The sequence below is a fragment of the Acomys russatus genome, chromosome 23, assembly GCF_903995435.1.
Source record: "Acomys russatus chromosome 23, mAcoRus1.1, whole genome shotgun sequence".
Taxonomy (NCBI): domain Eukaryota; kingdom Metazoa; phylum Chordata; class Mammalia; order Rodentia; family Muridae; genus Acomys; species Acomys russatus.
Genome location: NC_067159.1, coordinates 1,205,783 through 1,230,541, shown reverse-complemented (window position 1 = coordinate 1,230,541; position 24,759 = coordinate 1,205,783). Strand labels below are relative to the sequence as shown.

Genomic DNA, 24,759 nt, shown 5'->3' with positions numbered 1-24,759 from the left:
CAGGTTTCCAGATGCTCTGAGTCCCATTATAGATAAAGATCAAAACCATGAGGCATTGTCAGCACTGTTACACTAGATCCAGGTACCATTTTCCTAGGATATGATCAGATATCCAGCATGAAGGTGCTCTCCATCTAATCACAGAAGACATCTGGCAGCAGGGCTAGTCTGGATCCCACCTCTTACCTGGGAGTGCTTGGCCAAGACGCTCTGTTGTGGACACAACACAGAAAGATTGTCCAGAAGTATTTTCTTGATATGAGTAGGCGAGCGATGTCAATGTGGCTTATGATCTGTGGTCTTGGCTTTTATATGGATTTGCTTTTGGGTGCTTTGAGAGGATAGATGCTTCTAGGGAGGCTGTGGAAAAGCATATGGAATGGAGCCGCGTGGTGGAAGAATTTGTGTGGACACTATTCAATTCTGTTGACAAGAGAGAGCAGGTCTGTCTACTCCATGCATTTCCATAGGCTGCCCAACTCACAGCTGTAGTGGCAGAGGTAGACATTAGGATTCTCACCATGACAGGTGACACATGGAGGGAACAGCAAATGTGATGACTGATGCAAGTCACCTCCCTGTTATAGCTGGTCCAGATCACAGTCAAGAGCCCCATCCTCCAGCTCCAGACGATACTGATAACGGAGTAGCTGCAGCCAGGAACTCCGCCCCCCCCCCCCCCCATCTTTTGATTCTGGGTTTCCCCAAGCTTCCCATGCTCCCTAGCCAAAACAAAACAAAAAACAAAACCCCCGGTTTATTTAATTTACTCCTAGCCAGATGCATTGCTGTTTTCTGCCCCCTTTACTATACCCCTAAAAATGTTAATTGTTGGTTTGAGTAGTTCAGCATCTTGAGTTAAAAGCAGCCCTGTGTTATGCTTTGTGAGTCTTTGTTGCTTTTATAGAGGATTAACTCCTTATCCTGAGGAACGAAAGGCTCTTTTGAAAGCTTTTGTGACAGGTATTATATAAGACATATTAAAAATCTGTGGTTTTGACAGTCTGCTTCAGTTATGACAATCGGCTTTTTAACCTTCCCTTGGGGAAGATGAGTAACACTTTAAGTGGGTCACGCTGTTCTGGAGCGGCATGAAACAGTGGTGAGGGAAGAAAGTTTGAAGCTATAGGAGAAAATATGGGACCATTTCTTTAGAAGAATGTAACTCTTAAACTTTAAAAATTAAGTCATTTTTTTTTTAGAGACTAAAAGCTTGTAGACTGCAGTAAAACATGTTGCTTTTGAAGTTACATGTTAAGTCTTACAAACTTAAAGTGGGGTTATATTAAATTTATGGAATCCTGAGTAGTCCCCTGATCACTAAAGGACAGCGTCTACTTACTACCTAGAACAATACATAATTTCCTATTAGACATTTTGGGATTGGGGCATGAGTTAAGTGTATAGTGGCATTGCCTAGTATATACACAGTACACAGTACATAGAACATACCAAGACATGTCTGAGGAAGAGCCATTTCAAATCAATGTAAATTTGAAAGTGGGGGAAAAAGCAAGTGTGTGGTTTAATGTATTGTTTCTTATAAACAAATGCTGGAGTCTTGATAAAAGAGTGGAGAGTTTGCCAGCCTTGTCGATGCCATAACATACATAGTAGCAGGGAAGCTCGGTAAGCAACAAAGGTGGCAGATGGAACGTTTCCTGGTGGCTTAGGCCACAGGGACTCTTGAAAATATTTTATATATACATTCACTAGGAAAAGATAAAAACCTTTTGCCTACAAATTAGATCTGGCTCTCTGATTTGAGCTGTGAGACATGAATGTATGACTTTCCTTTCCTGCCAATGTAAAATTAGAAGATTAGCCCCAAATAGTCTTGCTAGTCTGTTGGGCTAGCATTCTTCTTCAGTGACTCCAGCAGTTTCAGGAAAAATTATATGTATATATCCTTGAGTAAATATATTGAGAGAAATAATACTATTGGTTAAATTCTGAAATCAAATCACCCACATGGCTCATTTTGTATTTCCTGATACACAAATGCTGATCTATTAATATGTGTGTGTGTGTGTGTGTGTGTGTGTGTGTGTGTGTGTGTGTGTGTATGTATGTATATATATCCTCTTTGGTAAGCATTGAAGAGGATGTATGTAATTTGTAATGACTGGTTGCATACCAGTTTTCACATCAGACTTAAAAGGCTAATAATAATAATAATAGTAATAATAAATTTATTGTTAATATTAATTATATATTTATTGCTATTACTATTTCCAAAAGGCAAAATTACTTGTATTCTACTCTAAAGGAATGCTTAGAACAAGGCTAAGACAAAATGGTTTCAGTATTTAGGGGGAAAGTGCATCAAGTCCCATAATGTGTACTACCTCGATGTGCTTTTGAGATGCTACCTAGTATCTGCAAAGTTTGTTATTGCCACCCAATACATTGCACACTTAGAAACACATCATGTCATGCTGTTAGTTCCTGTGTCTTTCATAGAACATTCATTTTCACAGCAGATGAGTATCCATTTGTATATTACGATAATCAATCAAGGCCACTTTAATTAGAGGCCACCTTGTGACCCATTTGTCACCTGAGTGGACCAAGATCTCTGCACAGTGAGGGGACACCATGCAGCACATGGTGGCAGAACTCCCAGGGCACGAGGGCCTGTGAGAGGGGTCCTCCTGGATGTGGGGAACAGAAAGCCATCCCATAGTTCATTTCCTTGTCTCTCCCTTTGGGTCAATAGCTATGGGGAAAAATCAGGACTGGAAGTATGAAGTATATGGAGATTGGTTCATATGGTCATCCCTAAAATGACCTGAAGTGACTCGGGATCTTTCAGGAAATGTCTAGTCCACTGTGTGCTCATATTTGGAATGAAAGGGTGGGTTTGGCCAGTGCTTCTAGACAGAGTGAAATATTGGAGTGATTTCTGTAAGATCTCAGATACCCTTGGCACTCCTTGTGTGCTTCACGTCAGCTTCTGGAAGGTGTTATAGTTTAATGTGAGATAGCCCTCACAGGCTTGTGTGTTTGAACCTGTGGTTCCCAGCTGGTGGCCTGCTTTGGGAGGTGATAAGCCAGTTAAGTTCATCGCTGGGGTGCAGGCCTTGGGGATTATAGCTATACCCCGATCCCCTTAGAGTCAAGCTAGATCCCATAACTAGAGCGTTAGCCACTGCCATGTCTTTCCTGTCACGGCAGATTGTATATGCCCCTAACTCTGAGCCAAACCAAACCTCTCCTCTCTTACGACGTTTCTTTTCAAGGATTTTTAATCAGGGATGAGAAAAGTAAGGAATACAGATGCATCAGTCAAGGCCAAATCCTGTACTGATTGCACCGTGATGCTACCTGGCTTGTAAATAGGGAAGGTCAACGGTAAGCTTAGATTTTGAAATTTGAATCTTAGCATTACCACTTCTAAATAAATGACACTGGACAAAATAAATAATCCTCCAAACATATTCTCTTCTTCTATAAAATGGGGATAGAAATACTCAATATCAGTCATTTATGAAGATTAGAAGTAATATATGTGACATATCTTGTATACTGTCCAAAACCTGGTAACGACTACTGTAGTGTCTGTAGTAACAGTTTGAAAGTGAATATGGTTATTCTCTAAGTAGCAGATACATGAGAATATTACCAATGAGTTTTCTGTTATAAATGTCTCTCAAATTGTAACCATCTTCCTTTTACAAAACAAAAGAGGTTAAACTAATAAATATATCAGTCCTCAGTGACATCAGTGGTCACAGTTCTCTCACTGTATCTGTCAACCTAGACTGTGACTGAACTCAAAGTGTCTAGTTTGTATTATTACTCCCTAGGACAGGCACCAGTGCGAACAGTTCGGGAAAAACTAGTTACAGTGATTATTCTATTTATTTAGTAGATAAAAAGAAATACTGAAGCATTTTCTGCTACATCTTGGGAACATTTAGACATAAGTAGTTCCAATTATTATAATATTAAATGAGAGACTTGGTTGGATTTCTGAAACACATGCACCCAATGTAATTTAAAATATTACAATCAATGGCTTTTCTTTAGCAATAAAATCACCACATATTCCCTAAGCAGGTGCTACTCAAAATACTTTCTATAGTAATTCAATTGCATTATACTCTGAAAAGAACTGTGAGGTAGATATAAATTATGTATAAGCAGAACTTAACTTGGAACACAAAATGCTTATTTTCATATGCTAATTTTTGAATGAAATAATATGAAAAGAGAGCTTGTATTGTATGGACATCACTGTGAATGATAAAGCTTCCAATGCAGCCTGACCCAGGTCCCTACGCTGGCAATTCAAAACCAGCAAGTGATTATGCCGTGATGAGAGAGTGGCAAACTGTCAAATAAAGACACAACCTTCCTTTGATGTACTGAGTAATTTGATTCATGAGAAATTGAATGAATGTATATTAGCATTCTGTTCACATATGTCTCAGAATCTAGTTTTGGCTTCAGGTGATATACAAACAGTTTGCATGCTACTGTCAATGGATGTGGAACGTTCAAGGCATTTGAGGTTTGAGTCCACGGTTTGTTCTGCCCATCTCAAGTCACATGCATTTCTTGCCTCCTCCTCAGCAGAATGATTCAAACAAGCCCCACCACCACATGGATTTTCAAAATGCACACTAACATTTCTTAGAGTCTGGGGAAGCTAGCTTCAGAGGCTGGAAATCCAATCAGATATTAGCATGTAATGCTGTAATAAATGGGCATAGAAATATGTACATAGTTCTGAAAGGACTTACAAATGAGAGGGACCAATCAACTCTCACTTTGGAAGCTGGAGAGGAAATCATCTGGAAATCACCTCCAATTGGGCTGTGAAGGTTGAATACACCAGGCAGGAAAACGGGGATGGCCACTGTAAGAAGTTTGGGTCTGAAACTCAGTCTGGTACCCAGCAGGCTCATGTGTTTGAACTCTTAGTCTCCTGCCGAGACCTGCATAGCTTTGGACTTGATTGGCCTGACTAGGGCAACAGACAATGAAGGCATGAAGAAATAGCAGACACAAATAACATGAAGCCCTGTGTGTGGTAGCACACACCTGTAATCCCAGCATTCAGGGAGGCAGAGGCAGGCGGATCTCCGTGAGTTCAAGGCCAGCCTGGTCTACAAAGCAAGTCCAGGACAGCCAAGGCTACACAGAGAAACCCTGTCTCGAAAAACAACCAAAACAACAACAACAACAAACCAAAATACTCAAATAACATGAAGCTGGGATGTAGCTGTCTGTGCTCTTGGATGGAGGCGCACCTGCCGCAGTATTTATTATGCACAACATGAACAAGGGAGTGGTTTTGCTAATCTCAGTAGGGTCTCTGCAGGGGGAGGGACCAAGGTGGGGGTGGGGGAACCCTTCCCTGGCCAAAGGTCGAAGGGTCAGAGTCATTTTAACGTGGACCTTCAATGTCTGGGTGTAGGTGTTGTCACACACACCCCCACTGAGGGCGTAAGGAGTAGGGAAGGGGAGGGAGGGAATCAATCAGCTGCTTCTTTATTTACACAGGTTTTCAGAACAAAAACAGACTAATGATTACCCAAATGGTACAGATTATCGTGTTTCAGTTATCATTACATGTCCAGGGTTACAAGTTCAGTCACAACTAGAAAATACAAATAGAACAGATTTTATTATTATTATTAGCCCTATAACTCCAATGCAAAGAATCTCAAGAATGTCTTCTCCAAAGCAAACTCGTTTATTATATGACAGCCTGCTTTTAGGCTGGAGATGTTTGTAGTTTTAAAGCGCTCCAGACAAACAGAAACTATCTGAACCAACCCTTTTATGAATAGCAAATATCAACACCTAACTTCTATATGTTTCATCATCTATGCTATAAAGTAGGAAAAGTTTATTTTAATCAATCTCTCTATTGCTGAGTTTTATCCCTCTAGGGGTGTACCCTGTATGACCCCCTATCTTTAAACTAGATTTTCAGAGAGCTCTAAGCCAATTATTAAAAGAGACCTTGAATCTGTAACCTGTTCTCCGGGCCAGTCAGACTTTCCCAATTGTCTCTGTTTGCCCCACACTAATTATACTGTTTGAGTTAGCTCAGGGGTGGAACCTACCCCACCCCTACCCCCACAAGATTCCTGGAGTAAAAACCTCACCTAGCTCTGTCCTTATCTCTGTTTAATGATCTCGAGGGCATAAGGAAGACTTCCAAATACTGGCCAGATAAAGTTAATGGTAGGGGAAAAAAATTAATGTTAGGATTTTCCTAAAAACACACAATTTTCCTCAGGAAGAGGCATCAAATGAATCATAATCCAGAAAGTTCCCACAAATGCAACACTCAGAGACCAAAACCCAAAGATGAGAGATATAATGACAGCAATTGCAGCAGCTGGCTCGGCTTTGCCGGAACTGTCAACAGGTGTGCTGGCTTCCTGACTCTCACCGTTTTCAGTGGCTATGGCCGTAGGGGGAGCAGTCTCAGGCTGCAGTCCTGCAGGGCATGGAAGCTGTGGCCGAACCTTTCTGAACCTACTTGATTTCGCTAAAGGTCAACCTCTCATCGGTGTTTTTTTTTAAGATTTATTTATTTGATATATAGTGTTCTGCCTGCATGTACACCTGCACACCAGAAGAGGGCATTAGATCACATTATAGATGGTTGTGAGCCACCCTGTGGTTGCTGGGAATTGAACTCAGGTCCTCTGGAAGAGCAGTCAGTGCTCTTAACCTCTGAGCCATCTCTCCAGGCCAGCGTTCATTCTTGGACCTGATCGGAGGCACTAGGCATGGCCATGCTCATGTCAACAGTACACATTGTCCCAGGGCTCACCTGCTCCCCATAGTCTCCCAGTGGCAGGGCGGTCCCACTTAGATGTAAGCAAACTGTTTAATGTTCCCACTGCCGTGGGCAGGAGCCACTCCATTTTAAAACTATGAACCAAAATAAACCCTTCCTCTGCTGGCTAGCTTTTGCCAGAAATGAGAAAAGTACCTACTATGGTCTTTCTAGGCAGGGGAGGTTGTTCAGTGGCTTGGAAGGTAGTTAAGGAGTCAAGGGTAATTGCTGCTAGCAAACGTTTGGTAAGTAGTGGAGATGGCTGAAGAAATATGTAGTTGGCAAAGCCCATAAATGCTGAGATAAGGACTTCATATTGTAAGCAATAGAGATTTTTTTCCCTTTTGCATGAAGACAAATAAAAAACATATAGTGTACATTTTAGAAAGGCAGACCTAATAAACACAGGTTGATGATGCAGCCTCAGGAGAGCAAGGTATGGCTGTCCAGGGATAATAGTAACTGCTTTGCTAAGAGATGTGGGTAAAGCGAATTAAAATAATTATAATCACCTTTCCTGTTGTTTCAGCATAGTGTCTGCTGAACCCTGCTATTTAAGATGCCAGAAGCCTGTGCTGTGGGCATTCTGCCTGCCTGCAAACAGTAACAACACCTTAGCGTCACTACATTATACATTATATTTGTCTACCATGACAACTAGCATTAAAGGAGGCAGAATTTTTATTTCTAAACTTCCGGTCCAGATTTCCAGGGGCTAAGGAATCCCTTTCCTTGCCAGCTAAACCATCCCATAATCTACAGCATTTGGGAAAGTTAGCTGTTAGCGGAGCGGAACCCTTCTCCTTCCTCGGTGAAGGGAGCAGGAGTCGCAGGGAACTCGGTAGTTGCTCCAGCACTTGATATGATTACTTCCTACCGAACAGTAGATGCGTCACTGCAAAGCGTTCAAAAGCAACTAGAACCGGGGGTGGGGGTGGATGGCGGGTGGGAGGGTGGGGGGGGGGGCGGGGGAGGAAGGTATGGAAGCAGCGAGAATGATGCACTTGGAAACAGAGGTCTGACAGAATCTTTGCTTTGTTTTCTTCCCGGATTTTCTCTACCAACAGACAAGCAAAACTTATTAGCATGTGATTTCAATGTGGACACATAACAGCAGAATTAAGGAGGGGCATTCACTAAGCAGACAGGACCCTCCCACGCACACACATCCGCAGACTCTCAGCCTTTGCGCTAATGTAAACAGCACTGCTTACAGTCAGTCTTGTTTCCTAAAATAATAAACATTCAAGCGTTTCCATGGAGAGATCTGACGTGGGGAGGTTAGTGCAAGAATGTGCTCTGAATACCCACGGTGGAGAAGGAGAACCACAGCTTCATATAAGGAGATCTTGTTTTGTATTTTTAGAGCAGCGTTTCAGTTCCTCCTCTTACAGGGATGAATGCTGAACTGGAGACTCGTGTATAAGCCCTCACTCAGCATTACTCTCTCCCAGTCATAACTTTTCACGAGTACCAAGTCGCAGCAGTGAGGCTTCCCAGCGGCAGCAGCCATAGCTTTTGAGGTGCAAAGGAGACAGAGTTGGGGAATTCCGTACAGCTTCACCCGCAGGATTCACACGTAACGCCGAGGGTGCTGATAGTTGAAGGAAGAGGACCACAAGATGTATGAGCTAGTTTTTGTCTTTCAGCGGTTATCGCTTGTGAAAATCACCTAAGCTGGGAGACGTAAGCAACAGAGGAGGAATCATTGTGGCCTGGGCATAGGCAGCAAAGGTTGTGGTCTGTGAGGCATGAAGGGGATTTAAATGAGTGGACACGGAAAGGGAAAACACTGGTTTAGTCATTCAGTGACTATTTACTTATATCTGTTGCAAACAACTTATCAGTATGGCCTAGGGCGCAAATAAGGGACACAGAGAGATTATAGTGTATTTTAAAGCTGCAACCACTACGCTAGGCAGAATCTAAACTAATCTAAACCTTTGGCCCAAAACTGATATGTATACCAATAACTGGCCAGTCTGATGACTCGTGGGCCGGCTTCTTCCCCAAATATCAACTGTCCAGCTACCAGCTCTTCCAACCCCCTCTTGGAAGCTCCGCCTTCCACTTCCTGTCCTGCCCAGCTGATTGGCCAAACAGCACTTTATTGACAACTGCTACATCCACTCAAGGCATTCCTCCACATATATCTAGAAAGATAGTGATCTAAGTACTTTAGGAGTGCTGCCTTAGTCCAGTTAGGATGCTGTAACAAAATGCCATGCACTGGGAAGCTTAAAAACAAGAGAAACTTATTTCTCGTAGTGTGGAGGATGGGACGCGAGACAAAGAGACGATTCACATTCTAGCAGGACAGAGCCAGGCAGACTCATCATATTACTAAGGCAAACCAGTTTCTAACTTATGAATTATTTCTTTCTGGAACATTCCATTTAATACTTTTGGACTACAGCTGACTATAAGTAACTAAAACCATGCAAAGCAAAAAAGTGGATAAGGTGCAGTATAGGTAAGAGGGAGATGACACCACCCTTCACTGAGGTAAATAATTTCAAGATTCTTTTTCAGCATGAAGAAACACTCTATCATTTGCTCATTTTTATGTATTCTCTGAGAATGTCATATACACAATGTGTTTTGATCTTATCCACTTCTAACTCTTCCTAAACCTCTACTTCCCCTACCCAGTGTCATTCCTTCTCCTCTTCTTTCTTTTCATATAATTCACTAAGCCCACATTCAATGCTACCCAAATGTACATGACCATTGGAGTATGGTCAACCTAGCAGGGGTGACAACCCTAAAAAAAACCCTGACTTTCCCCTCCCCAACAGCTATCAGCTTGTCCTCAGCAAGAGGCAGTCCCCTCCCCGATTCAAGCTGGACTGTTGACTGGGCTGCACTTGGCAAAGTCTTATTCAGGCAGCCACAGCTGAGTTCATGAGTACAATGGTGCTGATGAGTCTGGGGGACATGGTTTGACAGCTGTCCCCCCTACCTCTTCCATGATTGCCCTGAGCCTTGGGCGTAAGGGGTACGATACAGTCATTTCACTTAGGGCTGAAGACTCGGATGCTTACTATATATTTTGAATACATATAGCTATAGATCTACTTGCCTATACCCTGTCTCTGTATTAAATGCAATCCACTGCGAAAAGAAATCTCTCAAGTTGATGACATTGACCATCACAGATAGGTGACTGTGGGTATCTGAGAGACGAACTCCAGAATTTCTAGGATATAAATTGGAAGCCACTTGTGTGATGATCAGTCAAGAAAGATAACACTGCAAGAGTATGGAAAGTGGTTAAAGGGTCTGAGACTGAGCATCAACTGAGCATGCACAAAAGACTAGGGAGCATGGCTCTTACTGTACACATTCAGTTATGTAAGAAATGTGTTATGTTCTGCAAACCAGCTTACTATTGCCCTAGTTCCCATCTTATTCAAGTGTAAGTCTTGGAAGCTTCTAGCCTCTGTACAATCTAACGTAGGCCTAGAAGGTTTTCAGTCTCTGAGACTTTCTGCTGAATAAGCTCGCCCTTTCTTGTTGTTTCTGAACTCTTGCTGGCTGGTTGAACTCAACTGTTCTGGCTCAAAATCCTCTCCTAGCTGACTGATTCAATCTGGCTTGTCTCTTGGCCTCTGACTGAACTTGCTCTGCTTGGCTTCATATGAACTTTGGCAATCTGTTCTAATCTTCTGGCTCCTTCTCATTCTCTGGCTTGTACTGTCTTCACCTGCATCTAGTTTGTTCTTTCTTTAACGTCTCTCTGTAAAACTCTCCTGCCTCTGAATTCCATGAACTGAACTGCCACAAACTCAATTCTATTGCACTGCCTCTCAACTCACTCTCAACAGAACTGCCTGAGCAGAAGTGACTAGAACTCAGAGACCTTCACGCCTCTGTCTCCTGAGTGCTGTACCACTGTGCCCAGGTCTAAGCTTTTCTTTACCTAAAACTTGCTCTATACCAGGCTGGCCTTGAACTCAGAGACCTGCTTGCCTCTGTCTCCTGGGATTAAAGGCTTAGCTGTACTTCAGCTGGATCACACAGACCTAGAAGGTCTTTGGATGTGATCGCTTGCCAGAGCAACCATGTTCTGAATTAACATTCCTTTACACTCAAGCTGTCAGGAAGTTGAATTTCATCAGTTTGCTATTTCCCATCTCCTCTCTTGTGTAATGTCAAGGTTGAAGGTTCCTAGATTTTATCAGGTATGAAAGCATGGGGTGAGGCACAACTCTGACCATTGGTTCCCTAGTGACACGCCCTTGCACATTTGTTTGCAAACCCCAACAGCTGGCTAACACTGAAGTTGTCACTGAGATAAGAACACAGGGCAGGGATCTGCAGGCAGGAGCAGGGGCCTAGGAGAATTTCTGCTTCCTGACTTGCTTTTCATGGCAAGACCTATAGCCCCATGGTAGCACCATCCACAGTAAGTTGCTCCTTCAAGCATTAATCATCAGTCTAGAAAATGCACCACACGCTTGCCCACAGGCCAAGCTGCTGAAGGCATTTCCTCAGTCGAAGTTCCCTCTTCTAAAATGACTCCGCCTTTTCTTCAAGCTGACAGAAAAGTAGGCAGCACAAACCTTTTGTTTCCTTTCGTCTTCTATGAGTTGGCATAAATGCAAGCCCATTGGCTCACATATATAGCAAGGTGACTCATATCTGCCGCACCCTCGCTGTCTCTACAGGAGAAGGTACTACTTCACCCGGAAATAGCTGTAATGGCTTCTCATCAGATCATCCTGTGGCCATCCAGAAACGTCTCTGAACCTGCAGTCTGTGTGTGGCACAGCTCAGTTTCCTGGAATAATTTCCTTTATGTGATTTTCTGCTCAATGCATGACATTATTATGCCCAAATTCTTTTGCTTTTGTCAAAATACTATAACTAAGTGCTACTTGCTAAGGCCCTCAATGGATGGCCAGTTGTAGAGAATTAGATGAACAGGAAAGAATATGGGCATTCCGTCATCCCTACTGTCCCCCTTCACCTACAGGTGAACACTGCGCTCACCCCGTCTTCCAACATTAATACTATTTTCTTTGGCTGGAAGCTTCTTTTGTCCTCTCCTTCCATAGAGCCCTTTCAAGTGCTATTCCTGCCCCCGCCAACTCTCAGGCCATACTAGTCTCAATATTTTTCTCTCACACTAGATTGTGTCTGTACCACTTACTCAGCCATCTGTTCTAATTACCTGTGCCTGAGGACTCAGCAAAACCAGAAAAGACATCATGTTTGTGTAAATTGATGCTGACTGGCTGACATTTTTAATTCGTACTTCTAGTTTTTTTCTTAATGAAACTGGCTATTTAATAATTTAATGTCAAAGGCTCTGATGTTTACTATCTTAACTTGCATTCCGCTAACATGCATGAGTGTAATCTGTAGAAATACTGGAAGTCTCCTGTTTTTCAAGTCCAAGTTTCCAAATGCTACATTAATTGGTGGCAAGTGCCATTGTTTTCTCCGCAGTGCATGGAGACCATGTACCCGTTCCCGTGTTATCACAAAGCCTAACTGGCTTTACTTGGACACTCTTTGACTTCTTTTTATTTCATCTTATATGCCCAAACCATTTTTCGGGGGCGGTGCAGCACTCTCAGTAATTAGAGCAGTTAGGGCAGTGAAACCGAACCCATCGGGTTTGGAACGTGGGGGTTTCCCACTTCTCATCCCTTTGGAAACTCCTTCCCAAGCCAGAATTAGATGTTAGAAACATGGTAGCTCCATTGCCACACAGTGGTATACATGTGATGGTGGCTCCAAGAGAAACTTCTCAGACTCGGGAAGGTGCCCCCAAAAACCACAACCTACAAAATGCTGACACAATAATACTTGTTCACCACAATGGGACTACTGTCCTCGCTCCCTCTCTCCCTCCTTCCTCTGCCCACCCCCCATTTCTTTTTAATTTTTTGGGACAGGGTAGCCCCTTGTATCCTAGGCTGGCCTAGAACTCACAGTGTAACCCCAGGCTGGCTTTCAACCAGTCACTCTTTCTGTCCCAACCACATGAGTGCTGACATAACATGCTGGCATGAGCTACCATCCCCAACTAGGGAATAGCTTTTCAAATTCAACATTTAATTTCTGATAGATTAGTTAATTTTTGATAGATTTTTCATTATTTATATAACTTCTGACCTCTTTTTCCTTTCAAATTTATTTTATGCGTATGCGTGTTTTGCCGGCATGCACCACATTTGTGCAGTGTCCGTGGAAAGCAGAAGAGAGCATCAGCTTTCCTGGAACTAAAGTTACAGAACGTGGAGAGCCATTGTGTGGGTGCTAGGAACTGAACCTGGGTCCTCACCAAGAGCAGTAAGCACTCTTAACACTGAGCCATTTCTCCAACCCCCATAGAACTTCTGATATTTTTTCTGAGGTTTCCTTTTTTGGCTTTTTCTTTTTCTGAAGCCAACTTATAGAGTAGTTCTAATTCAGTGATTTTTCAAAGCAGAGCTCTCAGACAGCAGCAGCAGCAGCAAGATCTGGGAATTTGTTCTGAATGCAAAATCTCAGGACCCACCCCAGACCTACTGACTAAATGAGAAACAGGCAGAATCAGGTGCAAGCGATCTGATCAGCATTTTAATAACCACCCCCAACACACACACACACACACACACACACACACACACACACACACACACACACACCCCTCATTCTCATGGATACTACAGTTTGAAACTGTTGTTTGTATTTTAAAATTTAATATTGTTCATCAGCAATGAAAGGACCAGATGTCAGTGGCTTCATGTAAGGTTAGCCACCTAAGTAGCAACAATTGGAGAACTAGGTGCTTGTGATCATTGCTCAGTTTTATTCTTTCTTTCGCTTTTGGAGGCAGGGTCTTAATTGTAGCCAAGGCTAGCCTCCAACTCCACACGTACCTGAAGATTACCTTGGACCCCTCATTCTCTTGCTTCTATGCCCTCCCTGCTAGGATTGTAGGCGTGAGCCTCCCCACCCAGGTTGTTAGCATTCCAGTATTTTTAGAACAAACTACCAATAGAGCCCACTGATAACTTAAAACTGCGTAATATGAAACCCATTTTCACATCTGCCTTCAGTAAGTCTTAGAAGTAATCATTCCCATATTAAGTCATCACAAAAATCTCCAGTCTCACTTTACTCACACACATTGCACCAGTCATAAATGTATGGGATGCATGTGTGTATGGAATTGTGTTTTCTAAAATTCACATTAAACAAGAAACTAGAAAACTTTCAAAATTTGTGACTGGTCATTTACAGGCTGTCTCCCAGCCTGTATTTTATCTCCCTAATTTTCAAAGTTATTCTGTGTGAAATTGGGGATTACTTTCTGCAAAAGTTTAATAATATTTAAGCAATGCATATTTGAAATATATATTTTTGTTCTTTTTACTGCCATATACTAACATCTAACCTCCATCTACAACTAAGTCTACAACTCTAAGTGCTCAATTTCATGAGCTTTGGCAGCTGCACAAACCCACGGGCCCGTCATTCAAGACATGGAAGAGAAAATCACTGTTGCCCCAGAAAACATCTTTGTCCTCCTAGTCAGGGTCACTATTGCTAGTGATGACGCATCATCATCATTTTTAAATCTAGAAAAAAGTTAAAGGAAAATATTCAATGAAAAATATTAAAGGCAATACATAAATATTCATTGGTCTGAATCCAACTGCCTCATAGTATAATACAGAATAAAATGTCTTTACTTAGTTCCTTTCATTCCATTTTGCTTTTTTTTTCAAGATTTATTTATGTAGTTAGATACTTTGTTTGCATATACATCTGCACATCAGAAAACAGTGTCAGACAGGTGTGAGCTGCCACATGGGTGCTGGGAATTGAACTCAGGACCTCAAAAGAGCAGTAAGTACTCTTAACCATTGTGCCATCTCCCCAACCCTTGCTTTCTTTCTAGGGAAGCCACTGTTAACTACAAATTGTGAGGAAGGTAGTGATACAGATCATAAAATGTTAAACTTATTGTAATGCTTCATCTGTTTTACTTTTAAACTTTAAGCTTCAACTTTTTTTTTTTTATCTACACAGCATGATCTTTTGACTATGATCAAATTATTTTAAATACCAACGATCACGTGAGGGCCAGTTCTGGCAGGTTAGCTCACTATTGATTTTTAACGTAGTTTTGGAGCACTTTGTCTAGGGGGGGGAGTGGAATGCTTCCTGCCTGTCCATCACTATGGTGAGTCCAGAAACTCCGCCCTTCTATTGCTCAGTTTCTTATGACTGTCAAGCTCACGTACCTAGAGGATACAAAAATGCAGCCGTTTTTACTTGAAATCCCATTTTATGGTCTTAATCAGACAATCAGAACCTGTGTCTTAAGTTCTTAAATTATATGTGCAAAGTTATATTGCAAACAAAGCTACAGGATTTGGTTGAGGTGATTGTAACAATGACAATAGCCCCGGCCTCACCATTTTAGAATTGAAAAGTCGTCAGTTAGGGACCCTAGCTCCTGCTCTGGAGGATCCTGTTGCTCCTCTGGTATTTGCCTCTCAGGCCAGGAAGTGAATTTCTTACTGGCAACAGTCTGAGTCACCTGTGTCCCATTCAGTCGATGCTCCAGGTTCCTAGCTTTTGTGTGTGAAGTTCTGTAGGAAAGGCTGGGGGACTTAACCAGATGGTAGTGAAACCTGGTACTAACTATGCCAGTGAATTTCCAGCCCTAATTCTCAAGCATTTGACACTCTCAAAGCAGCGCCTGTCTCCACTCTTCCATTTCCAAAAGGAGTCGTCTACCAGAACCTGAAAGACAATTGGTAATAAACTCCTCTCAGGAGGCCTCAAGCCTGACAAGGCTATCTGTAAAATCTTGATTATCAGATGCAGTCACCTGGTGTTTGCTGGACTCTTCCCTCTCTCAGGTGCCTGCATTGTGCACTGTCCACTCCCCACTCCAAAAAAGGACAAAATACCTAGGCCTATTACCCCCGCTCCTCCCCCATCCCCCGATATTGAAGGAAGAAACACTAGGCTCCTTTCTTAGATCCATTCAACAGTAGGAAAGGTCCAACCTTAGCTTGGTTGGCCTCAACAAACTCGCTCAACCTGTCCCCTCTGCTTATCACGCTCTCCCCACCCATCTCTGCAGCCGGGAACCCAGAGCCGGACAGAATGAGGAAAGGAGGTGGGGCGGTGGCACAGCGGTACCTAGTGGCACCGCCGGGCCACATCCAGTGTACGTGGCACTGGCCATTGACCGACGGGGTGGGGACTGGGCTTTCTCCTCCCTGGGAGGAGTCTCAAGACGTCCAGCAGAGGAGGGAGATTCCTTGAAAGGATCAGGGCGAGTATTTGATGAGATCTTATCAGAGAGAGTTAAAGCAGCCTGGCGCTGGCCTTATATCTCGCTTTCTATTCTCCACTGTGAGAGAGAAGTCCGTTTCACCGGGCTAGCTGGAGGGACTGGGTTGAGGGCGAGGCGAGGCGCTCGCCAGCTCGCATGCGCTGAGCCGCAGCAGTCGGACTACAACTCCCAGAGGAGTCCCGGGCAGGCCTCCTACCCGGCGCCATCTTGAAATCTGATGCTTCATCTCCCGGGCTTTGCGTCAGCCTTGAGCCGCCACTACTGTCCAGGAGCCTAGCCTGCCGGCCCGGGAGGACGCAGAGGACACAGCGGCGACCAGCGGGAGAGACAGCTGTGGGGCCCTGGTAGCGACTTCGCGCAGCCTGTGCCCTGGCACTCAGCATCTCCCCTCTGTGTTTCCGCGCCCGCCCCCTGGCCGAGGGGCGGGGCTGGTCTGGTGGTACCCAGAGCCTGCGCGCGCTGTGTTGTGCCACTGCCCATTGAGGACCCGGGACTGGGCCATGCTAACTCCAGACCACCGAGGTGGGAAGAGGACCGCATCCCAGAGCCGGTGAGCTCCCCGCAGCTGTGGCCGTTAAAGAGAAGCTCGGCACCCTCCCGGAGTGAAGATGAAAGACATTTGCAGGATCTGTGCCCGGGAGCTGTGTGGAAACCAGCGGCGTTGGATCTTCCATACCGCGTCCAAGCTCAACCTCCAGGTTCTGCTTTCGCACGTCCTAGGCAAAGATGTCTCTCGTGATGGCAAAGGCGAGTTTGCTTGCAGCAAGTGTGCTTTCATGCTCGATCGCATCTATCGATTCGATACTGTTATTGCCAGGATCGAAGCGCTTTCTATTGAGCGCTTGCAGAAGCTGCTGCTGGAAAAGGACCGCCTCAAGTTCTGCATTGCCAGTATGTATCGGAAGAATAACGATGAATCTGGGGAGGAGATCAAGGCGGGGAGTGGGACGGTTGACATTTCCGGCTTGCCAGATATGAGGTACTCCGCACTGCTCCAGGAAGACTTTGCCTATTCAGGGTTTGAGTGCTGGGTAGAAAATGAGGATCAGATTCAGGACTCACACAGCTGTCATGCTTCCGAAGGCCCCGGAAACCGACCCAGGAGATGCCGTGGTTGTGCAGCTTTGCGGGTTGCGGATTCCGACTACGAAGCCATTTGTAAGGTGCCTCGAAAAGTGTCCAGAAGTATTTCTTACGGCCCGTCTAGCAGGTGGTCTACCAGCATTTGCACCGAAGAGCCGGCATTGTCAGAGGTTGGGCCGCCAGACTTAACAAGCACAAAAGTACCCGCGGACGGAGAAAGCATGGAGGAAGGCACACCGGCTTCCTCTGTGGAATCTTTGGATGCCACTGTCCAGGCTAGCCCTCCACAACAGAAAGATGAAGAAACGGAGAGAAGTGCGAAAGAACTTGTAAAGTGTGACTGTTGTTCCGATGACCAGGCCCCACAGCACTTGTGTAGCCACAAACTGGAGCTAGCTCTTAGCATGATCAGAGGTCTTGATTATAAGCCCATTCAGAGTCCCCGAGGGAGCAAGCTTCCTATTCCAGTGAAATCCAGCCCACCTGGAGCCAAGCCTGGCCCTATCATGACAGATGGAGTTAGTTCCAGTTTCCTTAACAGGCCTTTGAAACCCCTTTACAGGACACCTGTGAGTTATCCTTTGGAGGTTTCTGACCTACAGGAGCTGTGGGATGATCTGTATGACGAGTATTTGCCGTTCGGCTTCCAGGTATACACACTGGCTGATGTGCTGATGTGCTGTCCACAGGGTTCTCGTGGCTTGTTTCCGAGCTAGGATAATAATGGTCTAGGCTTGAAGAGTTAGCCAGTGAGCCCGTTTGCCTGTGCTTTCTGCGTATACCCCATTTAGCAAATATGATTTACACTTAGTTGTTTTTCATAAGCCTTTTAAACATTACCTGTTGAGTTTCCTATTGTCAAAATTGCATATGCCCACCCCCACCCCCAGGGTTTCTCTGTGTAGCCCTGGCTGTCCTGTAACTTATTTTCTACACCTGGCTGCCCCGGAACTCACAGAGATCCACCCACCTCAGCCTTCCAAGGGCTGGGACTAAAAGTGTGTGCCACCACGACTGGCCAAAATTTCCTATCTTTTATGTACCAAAAGATAAAGTTTTTTTGTTGTTGTTTTTGTTTTTGTTTTTGCCTCCAGAAAGAAGACAGTTCATCTCACTTTTGGCACCAGAAGTCCTTCCCACCCACCCGCCCACTCCCATCCCTTCATTTTTGCTGTTTTTGTTTTTAGTTTTGTGCATGATAGCTTCCATTGTCTTTCTGTGAGAGAGTTAGGTTCCTGGCAAGTTCTCCCTGGAGCTTGAAGCTTTTCATTCCCCAGATACCTCAAAATGGTTAGTGCATAGGGTGAAATTTATTAATCCACGAGGAAAATGTTATGAAGAGCACCTGTGCAGCTTTCTGAAAGCTAATGGTGACTTGTTCCTGGCAGTCACTTGGGAATTCAGATGCTGTCACTCTGAGCTAAGGTGGGAACAGAACAGGCAGCTTTCCTACTGGATGCACGGGATGTTTGTTATTAAGGAGGGGCTCGCCATACTCTTGACCTTCTTTTTTTGTTTGTCTGGTTTGTTTTGTTTTGTTTGTTCAAGACAGGGTTTCTCTGTGTGTAGCCCTAGCTGTCCTGTCATCACTGTAGACTAGGCTGGCCTCCAACTCAGAGATCCATCCACCTGCCTCTGCCTCCCAAGTGCTGGGATTAAAGGTGAGCACCACCACCACTGCTGGCCACTCTTGACTTCTTAATGACTGGAGAATGGCAGTGAACTTAATTTGAGCTATTCATGACAGCCCAGCTGATTCCACAACACCCGTTTAAATTCAGCTACTTATGGGGACCTAGCAGGTGCTACTTTGTTTCTATAGTGACACAGAATACTAGATTCAATTAACTTTGTTAAGCATCCCAGCACAATTCATTCCATAGATTTCTGTAAGGTACCACAGCCTAGAAGTCACTGGGGAAACTTAGTCCTCGGTCAACAGGAGTCCAGAAGCTGAGATTCCAATTAATTTTTTTTTTTTTAAGCCACAGTTAGGCTGCATGTAAAATTTGTACGCCAATAAAAACTTTAGCAGAAAGTACAAGAAATTATCAGAAACAACACATATGAAAATGTTTTTAAAAAGCAAAAACAGGAAAAAAAACCCCAAACCAATGCTTTCATCTGTGTGAAATATTAAGCATTATATGCAGAGCACTTGGTACTTTTTTTCAATGGAAAGTCAGTGCTATGTTTGGCTGGAACAATGTTTCTGTGACTGGACATGAATGCTACAAATTAAACACTCATATAACCTTTATATACAAGCAGGTTATGATAGGGAAATAAGTTGCTTTCTTCTCTCAACCAGACCATGGCTAATACTTCAGCAAGCTGAAGGCCTGAAGATTCCATGGAAAACAGTATTTTTTTTTTTTTTTACTCCATATTTAATTGAAAAATACCTTGTGACTCAGCCAGTTTTGGAGTTGTGAAAGATTTTCAAGAATGTTGGCAAGTTTCTGTGTAAATAAGAGCCCTTGTAGAGCCAAAGATTTTTCACTGGTTTCAGCCAAGACCTTTTAATTCTGTGCATTTAATTACATTGCCCGAAGCATATCACCCTAGCCTGTTTTAAGCTAGGAGCCCACTTTCTGGATCCCAAAGATTCTAGGAGGATTGGTTTCTGTAAAGAAGACTGAATAAGTGTTTCAACTATGGTAATTGTATCCTTAGATAAATCCTTGTTATAGTAACTGTGGATGTTAGAGCTTTAACCAGTGGGATATGAGCTGTCTGTTGTCATCTGGCTTCATTCTTCTCTCTGTGAAGAATAAGACATTGGGAGATGAGAGAAAAATGACATTGAGCTTCAAGAAAGAGTAAGTGCTATGCTTTGTCTGATAGCTAAAGATGCAGGGGGAATCAAGTGTTTGTAAACAAAATAATATATTTTGTTCTAGACCTTAATCTAATTGATTAAGGCTGATTGACTTTTAATCTCCTTATGACTATTTGTGCTGTAGCATAAAACCAAAGCCAGGTGGGACAAGGGCAGATCGATTTTGTCTGTTTCCCTGAGCACATCATGCAGGAAGAATTTTTAAATATGCAATTTTTGATAGTGGGTTGTTTTTTTTTTTTTTTTTTTTTTTTGGTATGTAGATACAAAAACTTTGAAAGCAAAATTTTTCTTACAATCGGAAGGAAACCTGAGGAACCGTTGTGTTTGGTCATTTTGATTCTTTTATTTAATCCTCCACTTAGCCCATTATCGATGTATTAAATTTCAGTCTGAAGATTCTTCCTAGGAGCTTTGCTGCCCTCCCAAACCCCCCTCCCCCCATGTCTTGTTCCTTACATTAAGGTAAACAGCAACAGTCTATTTCTCTTGCTTACCAATACTATGCAAATCTGTGGACTTTATGCCTGGAGACCCAGGCTCTTCAGATTATGTGCTGGAAGGTTTGAGGTCTTGTTCTAAGCTATGTCAGGGGGGTGTGTTCTCTTAGTAAATAGCAGATCACAGAGCTCTGAGCCACCAGTCTCTTTTCTGTCTAAATTCAAAGAGCACGCCTTTGCTTCAAACCTTACAATGTCAAGGTTTGTTTTTGGGGGGGCACTATGGTGAATTTGTCCCACTTATTATACCTTTGCTCCATATTTAGGAAGACCAGCCCTTTGGAAAAGGTAGGCATTAGCTGCTAGTCAAAGGTTAGGCCTTTAATTTTATGCCAGCTGATGGCTCTTGTTTTCTTCTGACGATTAGCAATAGGCTAGAAAACAATAGCAGTGTGAGATCTGTGCCTCATTGTTGTAAAGATTAGAGCCTGCCAGGGAAAATGCTGCTAATCCAGAGGAAAGCACTGCTCTTTAGCCTTGTGCTGTGCAGCACTAGGCCTGGCCTCAGCTCTCCTTCTCAGACTGATAAAGAGTGCATACTAACTCAGACTTGAGAGTGATTCATCTGAAAGGACATCATGGTTAGGTCATGGTCTCAGGAGCCAAGTATCCGGGAGTGACCCTAATGCCACTAAAGCCAGGATCACCGACATCCAGCTCTGTATATTTGTCCCAGGACCCATAAGCTTATGTGCTTGGTACTTCAGAAGAACTGAATGCATATCCCTGACTCAGAGGAACCTAAAAAGTGCCCTCTGGGCTTCTCTGAAAAAGCATTTTTCTCTGCTGTAAAGGAATAAGCCATGAAGAAAGGAGAACTGAGTACCTCCCATGTTTTAAGTAAGTCATTTTCAGAATCTGAGATGTTCCCAGGAGATGCAGATTCCTCGCCTGTGGCATTCTTCTGATTTGAAGTTGCCACTCACTGCCCTTGTGTTTATGTATATGTAGATAGAGAAACCACATGTGTGTGAATGTAAACATGTGCGTTTATGTACACATATACATGTAAATGATCTTGCTCCTAAGAGGGCTGCTGAGGACTTAGAACGTAGGGCAGAGCGGTAGGAGCCAGGCCTGTTTTAGTTTGGCTTTGCATTTATTGGTCTCAGTAAGCACAAACCTTTGATCCCTAAGATGTTCCTGACATTATGGTGAGCAATGGGTTTATGGGAATAAAAGCTGCGTCATCAACTGCAACTTAGTTTCTCCTGGATACTTGTTGATTTTGTGTGTGTGTGTGTGTGTGTGTGTGTGTGTGTGTGTGTGTGTGTGTCTTGAATAGCTTAGCTACCTTTTCTAGCTTTCCTTGTATGTACAGTGGAATTGGGACAGCTGGTTAATTTGGTGCTTCCTTCGGAGCCCTACGTTCTCCTTTTTAAAGTAAATATATAGGACCACCTTCCTGCTTTTGTAATGTTGAAACTGCTCCCTGACACCCAACACTAGAGATTTAGGGCCTGGGCATGCCAGGTAAGCATGTCTTAGAGCTGGGTTCTACCGCTAGTGTTGGAGTCAATTGCTTCAATTCTGCTTGCTGTGAGTGGCTGAGACTTTAAATTTGTAGTGGGTGTTACTGGATGGTTATTTTATACTGAGGAAACAAAAAGCCAGGTCTTATAGGGCTGCTTTACCACTGAATCAATGACAGTTTCATTTGTCCGTTAGAATCTTATCTGTTGCAGTCATCTCTTGTGGTATGTATGTGACACAGTTCACACTGCTTTGGGGGAGACTTGTTGTATTCACAGCAAATGTCTCAATTGTTTCTAGGAGTCTTCTTCCTTGCTTGTTTTCCTGCCTCCTGTTGTCTGCAGCAGCAACAGCACGTTAATAACTGTACCAGTCCTGCCCACCTCTTTGTGATCCAGCCACCGTTCACCAGCCTGTCTCCTCTTTCATACTTGAAAGGCTAGTCTGAGCTAAAATGTGCACAGAGTATAAAACAGAACTCAAATTTCAAATACTTAAAAACATAATATCTTATTTTTACATTCATCTCATCATGTTTTAGAAATATTTACTGAAACAAATTGTCAAAATTAAGCTCACTTTTTTTTTTTTACTATATTCAGTGAAGCTATAAGAAAATTAAAAGTTACCCATGTGCCACACATTGTGTTTCCCTTGGGACATCTGGCTAGATATATAGGCTTTTCTTTTCCCAGGCTCATGTTCCATCAGCTGTGCCCTCAGACTGGCTGGTCTTTTGCTGCTCTTCGGACAACAGTCTACTTCCTCTTTTAGATGTCCATGTGGATACTGTCTGGGGGGGAAAAAGCCCTCCTCTGCTTGATATATAGCAACACTCTCCAATTCTGTAGGACTCGACGCTAGCTGCATTTCTGTATTTGTTGCTCAGCCACCAAATCCATGTGCTGCAATGTCTGCTTCAAGAGAAGTCACTTCTGTTCTCCAACATAGTGTCTGCGGCCAGTTAGTGCTCCACAGATCTGCGTTGAGAGAGAAGGTGAAGTTAATGGGCTCTAATTGATAAACAAAAGGCATAGCCAGGGTGAATGGGCCCATTTTGTTCCCCTTTCTTGTTAGGCAAGCGCTGAAGTCCAGCATCTAGAGGATGCTCCCAGAAGCCTGGGTGCTTCTGTGAGTCACCCCCATCAACTTTCAAAACTCTTCTGATTGTTTTTATTGCCTGCTACTTGTTTTTGTTTGAGACTGTGTCTTAATACCTCTTTGATCATCTTACCTTTTGGAGTTTTAAGATTTTTTTTTTTAATTACCCATTTGGTGGGGATAAAGTTTCCTTTTAATGAGCTGTTCAGAAATAGCTGTGAGCTTGTAAATAAGGTAATAAAACATCCTTATTTGTTCCTGTTTTTCCTGATGGGATTTATTGCACCCTTTTCGTTCTTAGTGGTTTGAAGCTGGGTGCAGTGATGCAGGCTTGTAACCTGAGCAGCTGAGAAGTGGAAGCAGGGTTGTGATTTTGAGATCAAACTGGGTTATAAGAAACTGTGGTTAAAAAAAAAAAGAAAGAAAGAAGGAAGGAAGGAACCATGAAAAAGAAAAAAATGATGACTGATGTGAGTGGTCAATTATAAAATCATTCCACCTATAAAAGTAACAAATTTGATAGTTTGTATCTACTAGCTGCACCATTCCTTACTCCTCATAGCCAGCTTTGAAGGTCTCATCCTTCTGTTTAAATCCAGATACATTTGGTCTCTGCCCAGAGCCTTTTACATATGACCTGTCAAAATATGACCATTTCTTCAATAGACCAAGACTGTTGGGAGCCCAAACTAGTTGTTTGCCTGCATGTACTCCCCACAGACCCTGCACAGCGCACTGTGTTTCATAGTGTTAGAACCGGCGATAAACAGCACTGGGAAAATAAAACACCTGACTCCCTTTCTCCGTCCCTTACAGAAAGGTACTTAAAGTCAGCTATAACCCCAGGCCCTGAAAGGTGGGAAAGTTTGAAAGTTGTAAGGAAAAGAAAAACCTGAATAGCAGTTCTTTAGTTTTCCAGAGGACAGAGGGTCTGGCAGAGGAGTGGGGGTGTGATGCCACCATGGATTCCTTAGGCATCCACTGGCTTAGCTCATCGTGGTCCTCAGGTGAGTGTGATATAGTTCACCTTATGTTCTTTAAGATTGAGTTTTCTTGGAAAGTACACACCCAGCCAGGTGTGGTGGCACACACCTTTAATCCTAGCACTCAGGGAGGCAGAGGCAGGTGATCACTGAGTTCGAGGCCAGCTTGGTCCAGGACAGCCAAGGCTACTCAGAGAAACCCTGTCTCAAAAAACAAAGCAGAAAGGAAGGAAGGAAAGATAGAGAAAGAAAGGAAGAAGGAAACATTCTACCAGACTGTTATGGTTATGTTCTTATTTTTATTTTCCCCCTCATTTTTAATAATTTTTATTTTAAAAGACTAAAAAACCAAAAACAAAACCACAAAAACCTCCCATGCTTCCTCACCTGGATTCACCAAATGCTACTTTTTACTCTTGCTCTGTGTCTGAACACACAATTTTTAAAAACTTCCAAACAAGTCATTTACTCTAGATGTATCCACATGTATTTCTTAAGGACAAGGGCTTCTCTTATGGATTGCAGTACAAATTTGGTGACCAGAAATGCTGTTTTCTAATGTATCGCACACCCCCCGCCCTGCCCCGCTTTAAAAAAAAAAAAAGTCTGCCAGGTTTTCCAAAAGTGCAAACAGTCCTATTGTGGGTCAGGTAATCAGA

General features: G+C 43.3%; 1 protein-coding gene across 1 annotated transcript in view; it reads left to right on the top strand.

Annotated features, from left to right (window-relative positions):
- Nucleotides 1–24,759, top strand: part of LOC127206672 (myomegalin) — a 130,232-nt gene that overhangs the window by 38,234 nt on the left and 67,239 nt on the right.